At 41.0% G+C, this 24,622-nt stretch overlaps 1 long non-coding RNA gene across 1 annotated transcript; it reads left to right on the top strand.

Moving 5' to 3' along the window:
• LOC115128275 (uncharacterized) lies at nucleotides 1–19,687 on the top strand. Its single transcript, XR_010463804.1, has 4 exons — nucleotides 1–111; nucleotides 1,667–1,722; nucleotides 7,674–7,823; nucleotides 7,929–19,687. It is a non-coding gene; the product is annotated as an uncharacterized LOC115128275 (long non-coding RNA).
• Nucleotides 19,688–24,622: the final 4,935 nt, after the last annotated feature.

Below are 24,622 nucleotides of genomic sequence, written 5' to 3'. Positions count from 1 at the left end.
GCCCGTCGAAATGGACGTCTTTGACAGTGTTGCCACAATTTATCTCGACTTCGTGATTTTGCTGTAATTTTGCAAATCAGAGACTTCAGGAGTTCACTGGTCTATCTAATGGTACGTGCATCCATGCATACGAAACGGGAGGAGGGCTGTATGGTAACGGTATCCCTGCGTTAGTGCGTTGACGGGATGTCTAGATTCCCGTAGACTTTCAGTCATCGCTAGTTAGCATTAGCACGTTAAACTACTGCTAACTTCCTTCATACTGGACACAGATACATGACAATGGTATCCACGAGTTCATCTGACTCGGGGGAACTATATAAAGGGAACCATTGCCAAAATCCCGAAGTGTTAATGATGAGATAAAAGACGAGTTCAGGTAGCCAGGCTGGAGCTCTGCGAGACATTAACAGCGATGGGGGCAGACGTTTTGATCAAGAGACCTTCAGAAAATATGCTAATTCTCAGACACTAAATATGCAACTATGTATTTTACAGTTATAAGCAAGGTGGATTCTTAAAGTTAGTGGTTTTATAAATTGATTTTACTGTATTTAGAAAAAATACGTAATTTCAAGCCTTACTATTTAATATTTGTACTGTGTACTTGAGCTTGTGTCCTCAAGTGACTACACCTCAGCAATGTATAACTATTTTTTTACCAGAAATGTGAGATTTGAACCTTTCTTGGAGTATGCAGCATTACTAGTTATTGTTTATAGCCCTCTCATGATAAATAATTACTTTTGGGGATTAGGTAAATTACATTTTCAATTACATTTAGTTACTTTTAATTAAGAGGTTTTTAATCAGAGAAGTGTGCACTCACAAAATCAATATGTACAATAATATGGACTGTTTGTTGTTGTCAGGAGCATGCATGTGTTTCATGGACTTTACCATTTAGGAATGTGCAAGGGTAAATTTGGTTCATAGTAAATCCCACTTTTTTTTGCTGCATTATATTTAGCCTAGCCCAAAGGCCAGCAGATGGGGCTATTTAGTCGTTTCATCTTACTGTCCGAAGGGAATCTATGCAACGGGTTATACACACGTGGCCCTGTGGACTGGTTCGTACATGAAACATTCTCCATTCTGGCTGCAAAGGTGTCAATTTCCTACTTTTATTTGCGAGAAGGTGTAAAATAATGGGGCAAATATGCATACTTTCTTTATGAAACACCATTTTCTACCACCATACTACAATGGCGTGGCTATTGCTAGTCCCTATCCACAGTAGTGTTTGGAAACTATCACTGCCAGTAGTGAAAATACAGACTACGGCAACCTGATTGGCTGAACGCGATACGCAACATCTGGGACTAGCATTAGCCACTGTAGCATGGTGGGTAAAAACGGTGTTTCATAAATTTTTCTGCCTTCTCGCCATTCATTTGAGTTAAGGAGGAAATTGATGCCTTTGCAGCCGGAATGGAGAATGTTTTATGTGCAAACCGGTTCATGGAGATACGGGTGTATAGCCAGTTGCATAAATTCCCTTTACACGGTAAAATGAAACTACTCAATAACGCCATCTGCCGGCTTTTGGGCTACATTATTACTGTACTAACGTCACATCATTTGATATATTATATCAGACATTCTACAACAAAAGTTAAAGCATTTACAAATGTTATATAATAATGTATTTATTCTTATATTTAAGCAATAGCCAATCAAGGAGCAACCAGGATAACTGAAGGAGTCTGGATATGATCTGCAGTGAGTACATTTAATATTTTTTATAAATAATGTAGCCTAGAAGGCTATTTTAATCATGATGAGGCCAATGTTCAATTTTCCCCCCATACAATAGCACTGATATAAGTGCTACTCCTATACAATGCATTCGGAAAGTATTCAGACCCCTAGACCTTTGATTAAATATTTTTTTCCCTCATCAATCTACACACAATATCCCATTATGACAAAGAAAAAACAGGTTTTTCAAAATGATTGTACATTTACTCCGTACTTTGTTGAAGCACCTTTGGCAGCGATTACAGTCTCAAGTCTTCTTGGGTATGACGCTACAAGCTGGACACACCTGTATTTGGGGACTTTCTCCCATTATTTTCTGCAGATCCTCTCATGCTCTGTCAGGTTGGATGGGGAATGTCGCTGCACAGCTATTTTCAGGTCTCTCCAGAGATGTTCGATCAGGTTCAAGTCCAGGCTCTGGCTGGGTAGGGTTGCAAAGGGTGGAAAACTTTCAGGGAAATTTTCCATGGAAAGTTTAGCCCAGGAATTTAGGGAATTTTGCTTAAATTCCTTAAACAATTTAGCGTATAACAGTGAACCTTTTTAGTGGGATACACATAAGGCAATTCTAGGTCCTGTGGCATATTTTGGTTTAACTATCCCCAATTCTATGGAATTGCAACTCTCTGCATGCACAGTGCATTCTTCCATCACATGTAAAGCTGATTCTCAAGATCTTGCTCACTAAGGAGATGTTATTGAGCCCACACTACTACACTGTCTGAGCCAAGGACTACATGCTTTCTGGTAAGTTCTGATTACGATACTGGGTGGGGTGAATATATTTTATATGACATGCATGCTTTTTTGTTAACTGGTAAATAGTAGCATACAGCAACGTGTGTTTAAATCATTTCTAACTTGTTAACAATTTCTGCTAGCTAGTTTTTGCTACCATGTGGTTTTTTAGCTTGCTTGAGCCTGCTAACTGAGTGTTAATTCACCTGTTTCTATACATGTCTCATTTTAAAACATTTATCTTACAAAGGAATTGTTTAATCTAACTGCTTAACCATTTATCTGTACATGGAATTGTATTTGTTTGTTTTTTACTAATTTCTTTCTTTTCTTTACAGGAAAATGCTACGGGCACAATCTGATGTGTGGAGGCATTTCACTACAGCTAATGTAGAAGGAAAATCTGTGTACATTTGCAAATACTGTGCCAAATGATATGTGAAGAATGCAATAAAGATGCAGAATCATCTGGCCAAGTGCATAAAGTTCCCTCAGCGCTCACAACAAGCAACCTCTCACAAAAGTCCCTCTACTTCTATTTGAGGTGAAAATTATGAATCAGGCACCTTATCGATGGCAACAGCTCATGGTCCTCCTGGAATCAGAAGTTTTTTTGACTCAATGGAGGAACGTAGTCAGCGATGCTGATGAATGTCTTGCTCGAGCTGTGTATGCAACTGGTTCACCTCAGATGCTCATAAGCAATGTGAATTGGAAGAGATTTCTGAATGTTCATCTCCCAGCATACATCCCTCCAATCAGACATGCCTTTTCTACTAATTTGCTGGATGCAGAGTTCATCAGAGTTCAAGTGAAGGTCAAGCAAATCATAGAGAAAGCAGACTGTATTGCAATCATCTCTGATGGGTGGTTGAATGTTCGAGGGCAAGGATTAATTAACTACATCTCCACCCCTCAACCAGTATTCTACAAGAGCACAGACACAAGGGACAACAGACACCGGTCTCTACATTGCAGATGAGCTGAAGGCAGTCATCAATGACCTTGGACCACAGAAGGTATTTGCACTGGTGGTAGACAGTGCTGCGAACATGAAGTCTGCTTGGTCTAAAGTGTAGGAGTCCTACCCTCACAACACCAATTGGCTGTGCTGCTCATGCAATGCATCTGCTCCTCAAGGACATCATGGCACTGAAAAAAATGTATACACTCTACAAGTGAGCCAATGAAATGGCTAGGTATGTGAAGGGTCATCAAGTTATAGCAGCAGTCTACCTCACCAAGCAAAGTGAGAAGAATGAGAGCACCATATTGAAGCTGCCCAGCAACACCCGTTGGGGTGGTGTTATCACGTTTGACAGTCTCCTGGAGGAGAAAGAGTCTCTCCAAGAAATGGCCATATCCCAGTCTGCCGATATGGACAGCCCCATCAAGAGGATCCTCCTGGATGATGTATTTTGGGAGAGAGTGGTAAGCAGCCTGAAACTCCTGAAACCAATAGCAGTAGCCATTCCACGGATTGAGGGAGACAATTCCATCCTGTCTGATGTTCAGACTCTGCTTGCAGATGTAAGAGAAGAAATCCGTACTGCCCTGCCCACTTCACTGTTGCTCCAAGCAGAGGAAACTGCAGTTCTGAAATACATCAAAAAGCGTGAAGACTTGAAGCCAATACACGCAGCAGAGTACATGTTTGACCCCAAGTATGTTGGCAAGAGCATCCTGTCTGGTGCAGAGATCAGCAAGGCCTATGGTGTCATCACTACCGTGTCTCACCACCTTGTTCTGGATGAGAGCAAGGTTGGCGAAGTTCACTTCCAAGCAAGGGCTTTGGGGTGGAGAAGCAATATGGCAGTCGTGCCAACATATCTCATCAGCTACCTGGTGGAAGGGACTTTGGCAATCTGAGGCTCTTTCTGCTGTTGCCTCCATCATCCTCCAAATCCTACCAACATCAGCTGCCTCAGAGCGCAACTGGTCCTTGTTTGGGAACACACACACCAAAGCACACAACAGGCTGACCAATACTAGGGGTGAAAAATTGGTGGCTATCTGGGAAACTTTGAGGCTGTTTGAGCCATCCTCAGCAAGGTTGGAAAGTGACAGTGAAGATGAGGCCTCAGACTCTGATGTTTAAGAGGTGGACATTGAGGATGTCCAGGGAGAAGACATGGAAGCCTGAGAGGATGACAACCAAAGCTTTAGTTTCTAGACAGAATTTTACAGAGATGTATGTTGAAAACATTTTTGGGAGATGCGATGGATCTTTGGAGATCATTCAATATTCCCTTTCTTTTGTTGTTCAGTGAAATCATCCCATGTGAAGAGTTTAATTAAAGTTCAATTTTAAAACTTAAAAAAATATATATATTGGAAGAATTTAATAATTTGCAATTATGTCTTATGATAAGGTAAACGGTTTCTGTTTCTGTTTCCATATGATATGGTAAATACAGTGCCTTGCGAAAGTATTCGGCCCCCTTGAACCGCGACCTTTTGCCACATTTCAGGCTTCAAACATAAAGAAACAAATCAAAAACTGAAAAATTGGGCGTGCAAAATTATTCAGCCCCCTTAAGTTAATACTTTGTAGCGCCACCTTTAGCTGCGATTACAGCTGTAAGTCGCTTGGGGTATGTCTCTATCAGTTTTGCACATCGAGAGACTGAAATATTTTCCCATTCCTCCTTGCAAAACAGCTCGAGCTCAGTGAGGTTGGATGGAAAGCATTTGTGAACAGCAGTTTTCAGTTCTTTCCACAGATTCTCGATTGGATTCAGGTCTGGACTTTGACTTGGCCATTCTAACACCTGGATATGTTTATTTTTGAACCATTCCATTGTAGATTTTGCTTTATGTTTTGGATCATTGTCTTGTTGGAAGACAAATCTCCGTCCCAGTCTCAGGTCTTTTGAACACTCCATCAGGTTTTCTTCCAGAATGGTCCTGTATTTGGCTCCATCCATCTTCCCATCAATTTTAACCATCTTCCCTGTCCCCGCTGAAGAAAAGCAGGCCCAAACCATGATGCTGCCACCACCATGTTTGACAGTGGGGATGGTGTGTTCAGGGTGATGAGCTGTGTTGCTTTTACGCCAAACGTTATGTTTTGCATTGTTGCCAAAATTTCAATTTTGGTTTCATCTGACCAGAGCACCTTCTTCCACATGTTTGGTGTGTCTCCCAGGTGGCTTGTGGCAAACTTTAAACGACACTTGTTATGGATATCTTTAAGAAATGGCTTTCTTCTTGCCACTCTTCCATAAAGGCCAGATTTGTGCAATATAGGACTGATTGTTGTCCTATGGACAGAGTCTCCCACCTCAGCTGTAGATCTCTGCAGTTCATCCAGAGTGATCATGGGCCTCTTGGCTGCATCTCTGATCAGTCTTCTCCTTGTATGAGCTGAAAGTTTAGAGGGACGGCTAGGTCTTGGTAGATTTGCAGTGGTCTGATACTCCTTCCATTTCAATATTATCACTTGCACAGTGCTCCTTGGGATGTTTAAAGCTTGGGAAATCTTTTTGTATCCAAATCCGGCTTTAAACTTCTTCACAACAGTATCTCGGACCTGCCTGGTGTGTTCCTTGTTCTTCATGATGCTCTCTGCGCTTTTAACGGACCTCTGAGACTATCACAGTGCAGGTGCATTTATACGGAGACTTGATTACACACAGGTGGATTGTATTTATCATCATTAGTCATTTAGGTCAACATTGGATCATTCAGAGATCCTCACTGAACTTCTGGAGAGAGTTTGCTGCACTGAAAGTAAAGGGGCTGAATAATTTTGCACGTCCAATTTTTCAGTTTTTGATTTGTTAAAAAAGTTTGAAATATCCAATAAATGTCGTTCCACGTCATGATTGTGTCCCACTTGTTGTTGATTCTTCACAAAAAAAATAGTTTTATCTTTGTTTGAAGCCTGAAATGTGGCAAAAGGTCGCAAAGTTCAAGGGGCCCGAATACTTTCGCAAGGCACTGTATATCCAATATATATAAAAATGAAAAAACATCATTGTATTAATATTATTTAGCATATATTTCCGTTAATTCCCATGTATTCCTGTTCATTCCCACGGAAAGTTTCCACCTCTGAATGTTGGAAGTTGAACTTTCGCCCCAGTCTGAGGTCCTGAGCGCTCTGGAGCAGGCTTTCATCAAGGATCTCTCTGTACTTTGCTCCCTTCATCTTCCCTCGATGCTGACTAGTCTCCCAGTCCCTGCCACTGAAAAACATCCCCACATCATGACGCTGCCACCACCATGCTTCACCATCGGGATGGTGCCAGGTTTCCTCCAGATGTGACGCTTGGCATTCAGGCCAGAGAGTTCAATCATGGTTTCATCAGACCAGAGAATCTTGTTTCTCATGGTCTGAGTCCTTTAGGTGCCTTTTGGTAAACTCTAAGCGGGCTGTCATGTGCCTTTTACTGAGGAGTGGCTTCCTTCTGGCCACTCTACCATAAAGGCCTGATTGGTGGAGTGCTGCAGAGATGTTTGTTCTTCTGGAAGGTTCTCCCATCTCCACAGAGGAACTTTAGAGCTATATCAGAGTGACCATCGGGTTCTTGGTCACCTCCCTGACCAAAGCCCTTCTCCCCCGATTGCTCAGTTTGGACGGGCGGCCAGCTCTAGGAAGAGTCTTGGTGGTTCCAAACTTCTTCCATTTAAGAAAGCTGGAGGCCACTGTGTTCTTCGGGACCTTCAATGCTGCAGACATTATTTGGTACCCTTCCCCAGATCCGTGCCTCGGCACAATCCTGTCTCGGAGCTCTACGGACAATTTCATTGACCCCATGGCATGGTTTTTGTTCGGACACGCACTGTCAACTGTGGGACCTTATATAGACAGGTGTTTGCCCTTCCAAATCATGTCCAATCAATTGAATTTAACACCGGTGGACTCCAATCAAGTTGTAGAAAGATCTCAAGGATGATCAATTGAAACAGGATGCACCTGAGCTCAATTTTGAGTTTCATAGCAAAGGGCCTGAATACTTATGTAAATAAGTTTCCACTTTGTCATTATGGGGTATTTGTGTAGATTGATTTGGACTTTTTAAAATATTTGAAATCAATTTTAGATTAAGTCTGTAATGTAACAATGTGGAAAAAGTCTGAATACTTTCCGAATGCCCTGTAAGTGGTTATGTGTTTCTCTGTTTGGAAAATAGTGGGCAATGTATTTTATATTTGTTTGTCATATGAAGGTTGCAGATGAACTTATTGACCAAGTTCTCCTGGAAGCCTTTGACAACATGGAGGAAAGTTGGGACAGCATAGAGGAAGCAGGAGACTACAAAACAGATGCAGCTAGACATTTACCAAGCTGTTCATGTCAGCAAATCACTGAACACAAGGTGGGCCATACAAACAGAAATGTATTCCAATTGATGTTTTCGAGACCTTATTCCAACCTCCATAACAATCACTTATTTGTATTCATTCAAATGTTTTGTCAAAAGGGAACAGAAGTGGGAGAAGAGATCCTGACTGACAAGACATATAAGAGCATGACAGCATTTAAGGTGAAGAATGATGAAGGCTCTGCTCCTTTTTCGGACAACCACAGTCATTCAAAGATCATGGCTCAAGATCTTCAACGAAAGGCGGCAGAGAGGAGGGCAACAGAGGTCACCCACGATAAGTGTCCTTCTTTCTCAGAAAGATCATGCCCTGTGGGCCTAACAAATGTTCAGGAAATATGTATTTTGTCTTCTGGATTTGATGTAAAAAAGATCAGAGTGAGAGATTCTGCTGCAGTGGAGGTTGGCACTATAGTTTCTCCCCCCCCCTTTTCAAGCAGTCTGTCAAAAAACATAAAGGGAAATGTCACACTTTCACCCACAGAGAAGATTGCTGTGACTCAAGGGCTATCAGCCTCTTCTCTAAGTGACCACGCACGATATTCAAGAGAGGTCGTGGATGAGAAGACCTATGCTGATGTTTCCCATCAAACGTTACCACTTGCAGATACCAAGAAAGGAAAAGAGAAAATGTCCATTACCCTTTTGCCTGTGATGGAAAAGCAACAAAAGCGAAAAGCTGGTCGGCCATATAAGAAGAAAACTCTAGTGAAAATGGCTAAACTTTTAGCAATTGGCCAAGAACGGTATTCCGATGCCACAGAAATACACAGGGATACTCTAACACCCTCACGCAAACAAACACAAGAGAAGAAAAAGGATGAAATGTTTCCCCCAACTACCTCAAGTGACACATGGTTTGGATGCAATTCAACATCTGATTCTTCAAACCACCTTACTATTGCACATTCAGATGACATAATTTCTGCATCTCAAATAGCTGGGCCAAGTATTTCTATGGAATTGAACCAACCCTCCAGGATACAGAAAACTTCAAAGACCACACAAAAAGAAGAATTCAAAATAACAGAAGTGTCGGCGCTGAAATTGACCACTGTCACAAAGGGTCAATATTCTCCTATAGAACAAGCTCTGACATACAACACCTTGGTGCCATCTGAGAATGCATTGAAAGTACAAAAGAGAACTGGAAGAAATAAAACGATGATATCCAAAGGAGGAAATAGAAGAACTCAGGCATTCAAAAGAAACAGAATGAATCCGAGCAGCCTCTTCACCCCCCAGTCACAGAGTAGCAATGCTACACCCCAAGAAAAAAATGATTTGGGACTCTCTCAAGATGAGACTCCACTGCAGTCATCAGATATAAAAATGGAGCCCAAATACTTGTCAGACACTTCTGTTTTGGATGTAACGAACAATGTGAAGGAACACCAAAAAAGAGAACCTCCCACCAAAAACTTTACAGAAGGGAGTATTAAAAGTCCTGGTATAATGTCAAAATGCTTTGACTTGTCTATCACTCAAAAAAATCAGGGGGCACGAAGTGACATGAAGAGGGAAATCAAAGATATTGTAACTGCTAACATATCAGCTGTAGGAAACCAGGGGGAAATGACTCTAAGAACTCAAGAGCTCTCAAGACTAAAGAGTATTGAGGATGTGCTCAAATTGAAGCGGAAAGCTGGTCGACCATTTAAGAAAAATAGGTTTAAAATGGATAAGCTGGTAGCGATAGCACAGGAAGGCAGAACTAATGATCCAGAGAATAGTGGCATGACTAAAGAGTGTGTTCCAGAATTCCCGGCATATAACCCCCTAAAGTCAAAAGTAAAGAAGGAAAAGACTGACACAAAAACCTTGGCATCAAATTCACCTACAAGCCCCTCAAGAAGATCCAACAGAACATGTAAAACTACCCCAAAAACTGTTCAAAAGATGCAAGTCCTCACACACACGCTCGCCCAATCCGTTTTATCAGTTCCATCCAATCTCATTGAACTCAAATCAGAGGACACAACTCTTATCTCCTCAACGGTCTCTCCAATTATTTTATGTAGTGCAGAGATTTTCCCTCAACAGGAAAGCCACAGATGTGGAAAACCCCCGAAGAAAAACACAAAAGTTAACAAACACATGACCACTGCAGTCCCACATCCTCCAATATTTGCAGTAGTTTCCAAGGCCCATGCTGAGATTGTCTCTACAGGGAATGGTAAAGAAGCAAAGAAAGACATTGGATCCAAAAGAAAATACAAAAGGGTGCCTGGAACTCGTGGTGTATCAGAATTGCTGTGTACAAATGGAATTCCTCAGGGAGATATACATACCCAAACTAATAGGGATGAGGTGTATTCCAAGACTTCAGCCCCAACTGTGCCACATTCCCAGAACACACGGAAGCGTGAGGTTAAAAATAAAAAAGGTACAGAAAAGGCAGCCGTCCCATTATCTGATGAAACTGTCCTTCCTGTTTCAGATTGCCAGGTGCAAAGTCACAGTGCATCTCAGGAAACGCCTTTACTGCCATCAAAGATTAAGACACAATCTGACACATTATACCTGACACCTAGAACGGTTAGGAAGAAAAATACAAAGACGTGTAAGGAAATTAAAAAAACTTCACCGAAAGTTGAGAAAGCACAGGTGCCATCTCTGGATCCTTCCCTTGGAGTGGAACATAGATGTCATGATGTGCCACAAGTGGATCATATAAGACAAATGGAAGCAGTGATAGAGTCCGTGATGGAGGATCTCCACAAACCACTCAAACCTAATAGACAACAAAAAAAATTTAAAGAAGAGACCAGTAATATTTCTGCATTGGAACAAACAGCATTTCTCGCCTCGGATAACCTGTTGGAACAGCATAACCATTGTACGTTACCTCAATATTATTTTCTGACAAAATCAGGCTTGAAACATGCCAAACCCAAAATGTCAACAAATATTAAGTCAAAAGCATGCAGTAAAGGGAAACTATTTAAAAATGCTAAGAAAGCTGCTGTAATAACTTCAGATCCTTCTATTGGAGCAGAAAATGAATGTCTTGAAATGCCTTCCCACTTTACCCAAGCAGAGAAAGGAGGAAAGGGAGATGTAAAAACCAATAAATGTGTAGGAAAGCATGAAAAGGAAGCAGTGATATCAGTGACCGGTGATCATTTGGAAACAGCGGCCCACAAACCACAACGTAAGGGGCCAAGAAAGAAGCTAAAAGAAGAGGACAGCAGTGTTTCCAAACCAGAACAAGTAGAATCTACTACTTCAGATAGCCAGCTAAGACAGCATGACCACAATGCATCACAAGTTTCTTTGCTAGTATCGGCGGCAAAGACAGAATCAGGAATAGAGCATATCATGCCAGAAATGGAAATGACAAATAAGCCAAAAACATGCAGGAAAAGGAAAATACTGTCCAAACAAAGCTCAAAGATCACTGAAACTCCAACCCCACCAAGTTCAAAACCATCTCTTGGAGTGGAATATAGATATTCTGAAATGGCTACCCCTTTCACACATGTGGATCAGGTTCAGAATATTCTTGATACTCCTAAAGGCTCCAAAGCGAGTAATGGAAATACTGGATCAAACCATCCAATATCCAATGTCAGACATTCCAGACGGCCCTCCAAATCGAATTCACATATCACAACTGACTTGATGCAAGATCAAGCAATTTTATCAGTTGCATCACATCCCACTAATCAACCTACCAGTCCTGTATCAACAACCGTGTCCTCAACTGCAGCACAAGGACAGATTACTGAATTAGTGAGTTCTCTTTGTACAGATAAAAGGCCGCATAAAATAGGGAGGCCTCCGAAGAAGAAAAAGTCTCAGAGACCAAAAATAACAGGTATTGATAAGAATATCACAGATGACAACAAAGTATGTGTTAAATTCTTATCAGCATTTGTAAAAGAGGAACTAATTGAGGAAGAGAAAAGTCTAGAAAATAGGGGAAAAGAAAAGAACGGCAAAAGGAAGAAAGGCAAAATTCTCCAAACAGACAATGTGAAGGTGAAAGATGGCAACGCATTAGCAGATGACAAATTAGTTTTACAAGTCCCTATAGATGATGCAGGGGACTCTATATCTATTGCAATAGACCCAATCAGTGCTGTAATTCCCAAACATAAAAAAGGTGGTCGTATTGCCACGGGTAAAAGAGTGCAAAAAATTGCATCCACCCCCAACATCCCCAGTGACCAGCAATGCATGAATATGTCCCCAGAAGAAATGTCTCTGTGTCTCAGCAATATATCAGAAAAACACAGAAAACGAAAAGTTGACAGCAGCAGTGCTGATTTTGTTAATGCAGATATAAATGTTCTAAATCTTAAAGATGACCTTAGTGATAGATCTGAAATACTGGACTCATCCTTACTAGGGACTCAGAGGGTGAAGAACAAGGGTAAGATCAAATCCAAGACAATTACAGAAGAACAGACAGTGGCCACATCAGTGGTAAAAGAGATGGTGTGGCTAGATTTACAGACCACCATAGCAGCACTGAAAAAGAAACGAGGTCGGCCATTCAAGAAAAGTACCTTGATGAGAATGGCAAAACAGCGGTCATGTGAACAGCAGAAGTCAAACGCTAGCAGACAACTTTCCGTGAACAAGACACAGAGCTGCAAATCAATGGGAACTTCTAAGGGAGGGAAAATGCACAAATTCAACCCAATGTCAACAACTTCAAGAAGGCACACTAGAGCATCCGTGGCAATGAAGAATGAAGACCTTGTTCTTAAACAACAGCAAGACGACATATGGGAGATCACCGATGTGTCCAGCAACATTTTCTTCCCAATTGTGACTAATTCCCGCAGTATTTCAGTGCAAGAAATCGAAACTTCGGAAACTATTTTCTCTGTTGATGCAGGGGCGACACAAGGAATCCAGCAAGTTGAGTCTACCCCATTAACAACCCCTCTCACAAAATTACCTCATAAAGTGACTGGAGCGAAGAAGAGACTCAGGAGAAATAAAACTGGATGGGCTACAAAAGTGAAATCCAAACGACCTCTCTCCAAAGTGAACTGCGGGGGTACGCTTGAGGTGTTTGTTCAGTCTTCCATTGACAACACTGGACTCTCATTCAACTCTAGCCTCTGTAATTCGTTAACAGAAAATGACATATTGGAAAGTGTTGAACAAGAGAAAGAATGTAGAGCACATGTGAAAGCAGTAACGAACTACAATCGAGTTTGTGTGGAGAAGGAGATCAACTGTGGCGATCAACCCCTAACAGCTCGTGCTAAATTGCAGCATTCAAGTGTACTCCTACACAATCTTAAGACAAGGAAACCTATGTCATGTCATTTCTGCAGTCGCTCATTCCGTCACATAACCGCATACACAATTCACAAGCGCATTCACACAGGTGAGAAGCCTTACAGTTGCCAGAAGTGCGGCAAGAGCTTTGCTCATCTCTCCAAACTCAAATCACACTCAAACATCCACAAACAACATGGGCCCATTCAATGCCCATGTTGCATCACTCAGTCTCCAAATAAAGATGACTTGATTGATCATTTCAAGATCCACATGAAGGGTACCAAGAGGTTCAGATTGATTAATAAAACAAGAAGAGACAAAGAAATCCAGATTCACCCTTACACTGATTACGTAGAGTCCCCAGTCACTTATAACGGCAGGAAATTCCTTAGATGCTCCACTTGTTTTAAATATTTTTTCAGTAAGACCACATTGAAGCTGCACCTACAAACACACAGTGGAGTGAGGCGTTTCACCTGCAAAGTCTGTGGCAAGATGTTTCTCACGTTCTCAAGTTTCAATGCACATGAAAAAACACACTGGCCTGTTAAACCGTATGCCTGCTCTGTGTGTGGAAAAGGCTTTGTTCTGCTTAGGGAGCTCAAAACCCACTCTCATATGCACTCAGGAGAGATGCCTTTCTTCTGTAACCACTGTGGTCAGGCCTTTAGCGACTTCTCATCCTTGCGCACACATCAAGTCTCCAAAGTGTGTTTTGAGGCTACAGACAAAGGGGATGGAAACAAGGTTGACATTGAGGGGTTCCTGGTGGAGCAAAGGGCTGATGGGCAGATTAATACCCCGATGTACTTTAAATGTCAGATTTGCAAACAACTTAATCGTCACTGGTGTCAGTACATTCTTCATCTGCAAACGCACACTAATAACAAGCCAAACCTTTGTGAGATCTGTGGACAACGGTATGAGGTTCCTGAATTATGTGTTCATTGTAAAGTGTGCTGCAAATCAAGTGGAGAGGAGAGGGCATGCAATTCGTCCTTGTCAGAGGTCTGGCATGAACCCCAATCTCTGCAAAATCCGATGCATGTGACTGAAATTGATTTTCTGTACAACGATAATCAGGAAATGCTATCTACTGATGACCAACATCCTAAATGCAAGGAGCCTGAGCCCCTGCCACCTCTGGAAACTATGGAGGAGTATTCCTCAGATGTGCTTCCACAAAACCCCAAACCTGCTTACCAGATCCCAGGTAATGGGTTGGAGATAAATCGACCTTCTCCCTCAAACTCCATGTGTGCAAGTTCTGCCATATTGTCCCTCTCTGTAATGAGCCTTAATTCAGTACGTGTGGTTCAACAGCCTTCAGGTTTTCACTCTCGTTTGCAGACCCATGCTCCTTGTGACAGATATCCTCGTGGACAATGTGGAAAATCCTTTAACCGGTGGAATAAGCTCTGGTTGCATCAGGGACGACACAGAGAAAAACGCTGTAGCTTCTCATGCACTCGGTGCAATTTAGAGTTTCGCTTCTTAGGCTCCTACAGGGAGCACATGCAGGAACATGCAGCGCAGAGACCCTATGTTTGTCCGTTATGTCCCAAAACCTATATCACGGAAGAAGACTTAAATACCCATCTGTGCGGAAATCACCAGCCGTGTGAAAGCCTGAAATGTGACACGTGTGAAAAGGGTTTCACCAGTTTCAGAAATTTGGAGAGACATCGTCTGTTACACAGAGCTGCTAGCTCGCACTATTGTCTCCCTTGCAAGCTCCCATTTCCTAGTTCCCTAGCCTTAAAGAATCACTTGAAGGCTCACAAAGCCCGCCCTGTTATCCCTCTCCCTGAAGGGCCATTGGAACCACTTCTATTTCCCTATCACTGTAGAAAATGTAATGCCAGATTTACAACCACAGACTTGCTCCAAGCCCATCAGGTTTGCCATCTTATAGGGGGGAAGAAAACATATAGCAGTTCAGCAAATGTAGTTTCTGCTTCCCTGACCTCCAAGCTCTCAAACAAACCAAGAGCGAGAGTCACCCCTCTATCCCCTACGATAGTACCTAGTCTTCTTCTGTCAAAGAAAAGGAACATGTATAGGTATCCTCACCCTGATCGTCTCTATGTCGTCCCTAAAATATCCTCACAGCCACCGGTCATTGTTTCGGACACAGAAGAAGAGCCCCAAGAGATTCTAAACTTTAGCTTATCCTCAGTCCACGACTCGCCCTGTAACACTGTGTCCCTTGAACATGAAGGGCCAACCAGCCCTAGCAATAATTGTTGTGAGGCAAACAACTCGGATCTACCTCAGTGCTCATGCCCCTCATGTGTCCTTATTTATGAACCTACTCAATGTATGCCAAAAACAGACACCCCACACATGCCGACTCATGAACCACCATGTCCCTTGGATAAAGGTCATCAGAATGTACCACCTCAAAGATGGAAAAAGTCTAAGGGTAATGATGATGCTTTCTTTAGAGCCTCAACAACATTTGTGATATCAAGGGGCAAAAAACAGCGGATTGGCTTTGAGTGTGCTGATTGTTGGGTAAGATTTAGTGACGTCTCGGAGCTACATGAGCATTACTTACATCATGCCAGGGGGGTGAAGTGAAAATCAATATGTTTTTTTTCCACTAATGGACATTTGCATGAAAGTATTCAGACCGATTTACTTTTTCCAAATTTTGTTACGTTACAGCCTTATTCTAAAATGTATTTTTGCAAATGTATGAAATATCACATTTACAAGTATTCAGACCTTTTACTCAGTACTTTGTTGAAGCACCTTTGGCATTGGTTACAGCCTTGAGTCTTCTTGGGTATGACACTACAAGCTTGGCACACCTGTATTTGGGGAGTTTCTCCCATTTTTCTTTGCAGATCCTCTCATACTCTGTCAGGTTGGATGGGGAGCGTCACTGCACAGCTATTTTCAGGTCTCTCCAGAGATGTTCTATCGGGTTCAAGTCTGGGCTCTGGCTGGGTCACTCAAGGATATTCAGAGACTTGTCCCAAAGCCACTCCTGTGTTGTCTTGGCTGTGTGCTTAGGGCCGTCCTGTTGGGGTGAAGGTTCTTCCAATATAAGGTCCTGAGCGTTCTGGATCAGGTTTTCATCAAGGATCTCTCTGTACTTTGCTCCGATCATCTTTCCCTTGATCCTGACTAGTCTCCCAGTCCCTTCCGCTGAAAATCATCCCCACAGCATGACGCTGCCACCGCCATGCTTCACCATATGGATGGTGCCAGATTTCCTCCAGATGTGATTCTTGTCATTCAGGCCAAAGAGTTCAATCATGGTTTCATCAGACAAGAGAAGCTTGATTATCATGGTCTGAGTCCTTTAGGTGCCTTTTGGCAAACTCCAAATGGTCTGTCATGTGCCTTTTACTGAGAAGTGGCTTCCGTCTGGCCACTCTAACATAAAGGCCTGATTGGTGGAGTGCTGCAGAGATGTTTGTTCTTCTGGAAGGTTCTCCCATCTCCACAGAGGAACTCTTGAGCTCTGTCAGAGTGACCATCGGGTTCTTGGTCACCTCCCTAACCAAGGCCCTTCTCCCCTGATTGCTCAGTTTGGCCGGGTGGCCAGCTCTAGGAAAAGTCTTGGTGGTTCCAAACTTCTTCCATTTAAGAATGATGGAGGCCACTGTGTTCTTCGGGAACTTCAATGCTGCAGACATTTTTTGGTGTCCTTTCCTAGATCTGTGCCTCGACACAATCCTGTCTCGGAGCTCTACGAACAATTTCTTTGACCTCGTGGCTTGGATTTCCCGCGGACAAGCATTGTCAACTGTGGGACCTAATATAGACAGGTGTGTGCCTTTCCAAATCATGTCCAATCAATTGAATTTACTACAGGTGGACTCCAAGTTGTAGAAAGATCTCAAAGATGAGCAATTGAAACAGAATGCACCTGAGCTCAATTTTGAGTCTCATAGCAAAGGGTCTGAATACTTGTGAAAATATTGCTGTTTTTTTATTACATTTGCAAACATTTCTAAAAACCTGTTTCGCTTTGTCATTATGGGGTATTGTGTGTACATTGATGAGGAAAATGTTTTGTTTAATCCATTTTAAAATAAATGTGGAAAAAGTCCAGGACTGAATACTTTCCGAATGGACTGTATATCATTGTTTTTGATGAGTACTAAATAAGTTTCTGAGTTAACCATGGTTTTCTTCATAGCTATAGCAATGGTTAAATTAATAATTCACTCCAAACCACTATTTCCTATGATTTTCATTATTAAATAACGCCAATATGTATTTTCGTTGTTATGTTAAGGTAGGAAGCAACTTGAAAATTGTTGCAGAAATACTTTGGAGCTTAAGTCAACTACAGTTCTCTCCAGGCAGGAGGGCTGGCAAGCTTGCTAGAAAATATAGCTATACACAATATTACTAAAGTCAATATCAGCATGTGAAGTAGCTAGTTAGCTGTAAAATCTCAAACACTGCACTATCAATTTTAGAGTCACAATCTCTACCATGTTCAACCTGGTAGAGATTTTGTCTTGCTCAAAACAGTGAGTGAGGTTGTGAATACAACACAATGGACCTGTGCTGCTAAGGTCCATTGGTACGTAGTTGGAGGAAAGGATATTGATCTGACGGTGCACTGTGTACTTGAACACAAGTCTAAGAAGTGGTAGATATCCTAGTGTTTACCTGTGGCGGCAGGTAGCCTAATAGTTAGAGCGTTGGGCCAGTAACTGAAAGGTTGCTGGATTAAATCCCTGAGCTGACAAGAAAAATATGTGTTGTTCTGCCCCTGAACAAGGCAGTTAACCCACTGTTCCCCGGTAGGCCGTCATTGTAAATAAGAATTTGTTCTTAAATAAAGTAAAAAATAAATAAAGATATGTTCTATGTGCGGAATTTCTATACTTCACGTTCTTAATTTTTGTTTTTGGTCTTTGTTTTTTTTTTTACACCAGCTTCAAACAGCTGAAAATACAATACCTTTTTGTTACTAAAAAGCGGTTTGGATGGTACAATAATTTTCTACACTTGCTTGTTTTGTCACAAACTTCAATTATGCGAAATCTAAAACAAATTTCAATCAGGAAATAGCAAAGCAACTTCTGCATATTGATATTTTTTAAAGGCGTTATGAAATATGATAAGTCTTTTTGTAAATAGGGATTAACAAACCATCACCAAATTGACAGGAGTTTCACTCCTGGAGTGAATTATCCATTTAACGTTGATATTAACCTTTGTTTATTTTTATTTTTTATATATTCATATTTACACTGATTGTACAAAACATTAAGAACACCTTCCTAATACTGAATTGCCCCCCCCCCCCCTCTACCTGTGAAAAACACCCAGCAGCTCCTAGCACCTACTACCATACCCTGTTCAAAGGCACTTCAATCTGTTGTCTTGCCCATTCACCGTCTGAATGGCACACATACACAATCCATGTCTCAATTGTATCGAGGCTTAAAATTCCTTCTTTAACCTGTCTCTTCCCCTTCATCTACACTGACTGAAATGGTTTTAACAAGTGACATCAATAAGGGATACAACTGGTCAGTCTGTCATGGAAAGAGCAGGTGTTCTTAATGTTTTGTACACTACTGCAAGAATGTGCCTTTTGAATAGATTACAAACTTGTCATACTTTAAACAGTTATTCATATCCAGTGGTGGAAAAAGTACCCAATTGTCATACTTGAGTAAAATGATAGATACCTTAATAGAAAGTTACTCAAGTGCAAGTCACCCAGGAAAATACTAAGTATTTGGTTCTAAATATACTTAAGTATCAAAAGTAAAAGTGTACATCATTTCAAATTCCTTATATTAAGCAAAGCAGACTGTACCATTTTCTTGTTTTAAAAATGTAGGTTAGCCAGGGGCACTCTCCAACACTGACATTATTTACAAACGATGCATTTGTGTTAGTTAGCTTGCCAGATCAGAGGCAGAGGGATGACCCCGTGTTCTCTTGATAAGTGTGTGAATTGGACCATTTTTCTGTCCTGCTAAGCATTCAAAATGTGATTAGTATTTTTGGGTGTCAGGGTAAAAGTAAGTTGTCAAAAATATAAATCGTAAAGTACAGACCACATAAAAATACTTTAAAGTACTACTTAAGTACTTTACACCGCTGTTCAAATCTGTCCTGCTGCTGTTGGCAAAGTTTTCTTTGTTCTATTTTTGTAAGAGCTTTATGTACACAGACACCATGAGTGTCTCTCTTTTTATTATGTTTAACATGGGATATATTGCACATTTGATAACGCACACTAATTGCATCCTTTGGGGAAACGGTTAGATCTGCTTTCCAAACAGTCAATAGTTTGGTAATGGTGATTACTTAAACATCTTTGATTTCTGGAAGGTGGTTTGGCACGTTATAGAAAGTCGGTCATTTTTAAATGTCAAAGATTTCATTGGACATTCAGTAAGCATTACTCGTTGAATATTTAGGCACTGTGTGCACGTACAACATGAGTATGAAAATGTTTGAAATGTAATTGTAACACAAAGATGTGATGAAAAATATTAGTTATTGATTCTGTGCTGGTAAGTTTTCATTCTTTAGATGTCACTGTCTCATTATCAATGCAAAATGTGTTTTGCTTTTTACTTTTGATTTACAGTAGTCTGACAATAAAAGTTGACATTACATCAGGAGTTTCTTGACTGACTTTTGTGCCGGGTTTCTCCACAGTAAGCACGTTTCCTAGCACGTCTCCAAGCACGTTTCCATGTATGCAAGGGAAGTCATGCCATAAAAAATAATCACGACAGGTGTGGTGGACACCAGACGTTTGGTCGTTTGACATGGTGGGATCTTTTTTTTTTGTTGCAATGATAAACTATGTTGTACTACTCTTACGATGTGGAAAAGCATTGTTTTTAGGCAGATTAAATAATTGATGAACTTCATGGTGGTTAAGTGATGGACGGTGATGTGCTTGATGCAAATGTCAAATATATATTACCAGTTTATTTAAATAGTGGTAACCTGACGATCGATGCTTGGCTGCCAATTATCAAAGGAAATGTTGCTGTTATGTATATCTTATCATATTACCTACCAAAGTTATTATAGTAAACTTTTTTGATAACGGCTCCTCCACTAGCGCCATGTAGCCTCCATACACAACGCTATCCACAGTGGTACAATTATTTTCAGCCATATTCCCTTAATAGGCTATCACAATAATATATATTTTCATATTCAACCATGAATATAAATCGCTCCAATGCGCTGTGCTCCTTCAACAGTGTCACTATATCATTAATCTTCACACGCAGCAGAGATTGGAAATCGGATTCTATGGATTCAGTCCTTGTTCGTTGTTATAGGCAAAACTAATGATTCCAATAATCCGACATGCTGCATGCAATGATCCATCAGTCCAATTTCCAACGAGAGTTAAGTTCTTACTGTTGTAGTGGTGATTCCCTATGAACTGCCACTGGCACAGGAGAGAGCTGTCCATAACACATCCACTAAAATCAGCTTTACAAACATGACTCTTTTGGGGTGAAGTTCCCATTGCGTATATAAATCGCTCCAAAACACACATTCATATACAAAAGGTGCAGAGAGATGCATTCTATAAGCTATAAAAGTGATACGGTAACAACTGTATGTGCTCTCCTCTCACCTGTGCTAACCCTTCATGCTACCTATATGCACATGACCCCAACATATGTCCTCTAGTGTACATAAGTCAAAATAACCCTTGACAGACAACACAACTCATAAACAGGCCAAAATGGCTCTTACAATATATATATATATTTTTTTTTTTTTGTGACAAAACCATCAGTGCCATAAATATAGTTCTTCTGCTATGAATTGGTAATCAAACAAAGGTTGCATACTGCCACCTATAATATGTTGTTTGAACAGGCATAAAGCCAAGGTTTGATGATTTACTTGGATGGAATTATGTGATCCTTCCTTACCCTGTAGGAAGTCCCACCCAGTTGTCAACTTCAAAAGTCCTCAATATCACTGCCCATGCTAAAATGGGCTTCGGGGCCCAAGTCCTCAATATCACTGCCCATGCTAAAATGGGCTTCGGGGCCCAAGTCCTCTATTTCTGTGATAGAAATGCCTTTGGTGGGAAAATGTGCATGTTTTTTTTTAATGCAGATTTGAGAATAGTATCATGAAAATCTGTTGCCAATTGGATGGAATGCTTATGATGACCATCATGCCATATATCCATGATCATGAAATACACTGAACAAAAATATAAACGCAACATGTAAAGTGTTCCCATGTTTCATGAGCTGACATACGCACAAAAATCTGGTTTCTCTCAAATTTTGTGCACACATTTTTATTTACATCCCTGTTAGTTAGCATTTCTCCTTTGCCAACATAATCCATCCATCTGGCAGGTGTGGCATATCACAAAACTGATTAAACACCAATCAATTACACATTGTGTTGTGTGACAAAACTGCATATTTTAGAGTGGCCTTTTATTGGCCTCAGCGCTGACTACAGGAATGTCCACCAGAGCTGTTGCCAGATAATTGAATGGTAATTTCTCTACCATAAACTGGCTCCAATGTAGAAGAGAAATAATAGATCAAATATATCGGTGCTCATCGGCCATTGGACATAAACAGCCATTGGAAATCGGCCATTGGAAATAGCAAACAGTGAGTGGTTTGGAAGGAGTCAGTGGCTAACTGCAAGCATTGCAAAGCAATCACTAGCCTGTTATTCAGTGGAGTGGCTGTGTGGTCCTAAGTCTAAGATTAAGGGGTCTCTTTTCCTAGTTTAAAATTATAAACTTTCAATATTGGCTATGCTGTCAATGAAGCATGATTTGTGCCGCACTCAAAACAACGGTTAACTTGGAACTGCAAAATTGGACTTTTGTGAGTTCAAGACAACTGGGAACTCAGGAAAAACGAGCTATGAATGGGAAAATACATTTGAACATTCATCCAACTCTGAATTGTAAATCGGGAACTCGGGCCTCTTTATAGAGCTACAACCTGAAGATCACTGTCGTCATGATTCAACCCCCCCAGCTGTCTTGAAAGCACCATAAATCCAGAGAATGCCTGACTTTGATGTCAAGATTTGTTCACGAAGAACTGCCGTGACACCTTCCTGTTCAATTGAGCACAGCACAACAAGGTGAGTCCAAAAATGTATTTGTAGTTGTATTTATTATGGTTCTCCATTAGCTGCTGACACACCTGCAGCTACTCTTCCTGCGGTCCAGCAAAATTGAGGCAGTTTATACGATTTTAAAAACATTACCATACATTTACAGATTTAACAACACACTGTGTGCCCTCAGGCCCCTACTCCACCACTACCACATATCTACAGTACTAAATCCATGTGTATGTATAGTGCGTATGTTATCGTGTGTGTGTGTGTATGCACGTGTCTGTGCCAATGTTTGTGTTGCTTCACAGTCTTAGCTGTTAAGGTGTTTTTTTACTCTGTTTTTTAAAACCAAATTTTACTGCTTTCATTAGTTACTTGATGTGGATTAGAGTTCCATGTAGTACTTTGTGTCTCCCATAGTATGTTCTGGACTTGGGGACTGTGAAAAGACCTCTTGTGGCATGTCTTGTGGGGTATGCATGGGTGTCCGAGCTGTGTGCCAGTAGTTTAGACAGACAGCTCGGTGCATTCAACATGTCAATACCTCTCATAAATAAAAGTAGTGATGAAGTCAATCTCTCTTCTACTTTCAGCCAGGAGAGATTGACATGCATATTAGCCTATAACCTGTTTTTGAGAAACGTAATCTTTGAATATTGTAAGAGATTCCATTGTCTGCTTATACACCCACTTTATTTATCCTACGGTTCTGACTTGGTGTATAGAGAGAACACTGTAAGAACGGCCCATGTTCTGAATTCTGTCGCTGCACATTTCAAACGTGCTGAACAAATGGTTATATTGACTACGTCCATCCTAGCTCGCTCATTAATGTCTACATCGAAATTACGGATTGTCTCTTATCCATTCCCTTATGCAATAGTTTGAACATCTCAATTGTCATTAGAAACCACATTTGTTTAAGCAAGTCAGCCATATCAGCTATGTTTTTTTAAAGGCAGTAAATGAGGCTGAATGAACTGTTTCTCTACCAGACAAGGCTCCGCTGATAGGCAGGTGTAGCAGTGGTAAGGTGTTGGGGCTGCTGTTGGGACTGCTGTGGGGACAGCTTTATGTAGGCCCTAACAGTTTGTGGGCACCGTTTGTCACCGTTATAGTGCAATTCATGTAATGTTTAGTGTTGTGTAGTGGCTTTTCTGGCATGTATCCCACTTTTTTTTGCCCCACCAAGATTTACATGCTAAAATCGTAGTTACCTGAGGGCACACACTTAATGTATTGTAAAATGTATTTTAATGTTTACATTTTTATGGACCCCAGGAAGCTGCTACCTTGGCAAGAACTATGTCTTGGAAAAAGCAGGTGTTTATTTGTATACTCAGTTTATATCAATCAAGTATGCAGGACACAGATAGCCTTCATGCCTGAATTCCCCCAGGAGGCAGATCTAAGGGCAGTGTGTGCCATTGTCTCCTCCCCTAGAGGTGGTGAGGACCTGGGCTTTAACCCCCCCCCCCCTCCCCGTATTCTTCTTTTTCCCCAGAAACTAGACTAAGAAGCTGAAACCACAAGTCATTAATAGTCATTATTTCGATACAATTTCAAAGGAAAGTCTCCTTGCTCATGAATGTAAAAAGTTTCTACATTCTGCCTCAACAAACAAAATATTAACAGATATGCTTGTGATGAAAATATTTTCACTCACATGGAGGTATGCAATATCCACAGTCGGACAAATTCAGCGTCAGTCCTGGAACCCCTTGTTAGATTTTTTTCACCTATTTTTCTAAGCCTTCATTATTTTCTTTCTTTGTAGGGCTGTGGGACCCCAAAGAAGTCTAATTTTTTAGACCTCACCTCAAGGGTTTGGGTAGCAGCTTGGACATGTTTGTTTTGTTGATCTCAGCATTTCTGAAATGAGGACAATGTACATCTTCATAATCTGTCAATATGAACACAAAATGCGAATTGTTTAATATCATACACATACCATCATGTCATATTATGTGAATCATCAGTCCAGAATGAGGTTAGGAAGCATAGGGTTATTTTGGATATTAAATTGTCTACCCAAGGAACAAGATCAATAAACTGATAAAGAATGCTGATTCAGTTATTGGAGTTAGTTATTGGCCTGACTCTGGAGGTCATGACAGAGCAGAGAAACAGACAGAAACTGGAAATCTGTACAGTACATCTAATGACTGTAGAAGTACTTTTAGCAATTGTCTTGGAATGCCAAAGTGCTCAACAGAAAGACTTAGGATGTTCGTTTTACCAAAAATCACATTTATATAGCCCTTCTTACATCAGCTGATATCTCAGTGCAGTACAGCAACTCAGCCTAAAACCCCAAACAATGCAGGTGTAGAAGCATGGTGGCTAGGAAAAACTCCCTAGAAAGGCCAAAATTCAACATAATTAAGTTGATTCATTATATTACAAATGACAACACGGTCAGTTCCGGTACAACGGAATCATGGCCGATTGAGTTACAGTCTGTCACTAAT

Source organism: Oncorhynchus nerka, linkage group LG4 (assembly GCF_034236695.1).
Source record: "Oncorhynchus nerka isolate Pitt River linkage group LG4, Oner_Uvic_2.0, whole genome shotgun sequence".
In the NCBI taxonomy this organism is placed as follows: domain Eukaryota; kingdom Metazoa; phylum Chordata; class Actinopteri; order Salmoniformes; family Salmonidae; genus Oncorhynchus; species Oncorhynchus nerka.
This window is presented reverse-complemented; position numbering and strand designations above follow the sequence as displayed.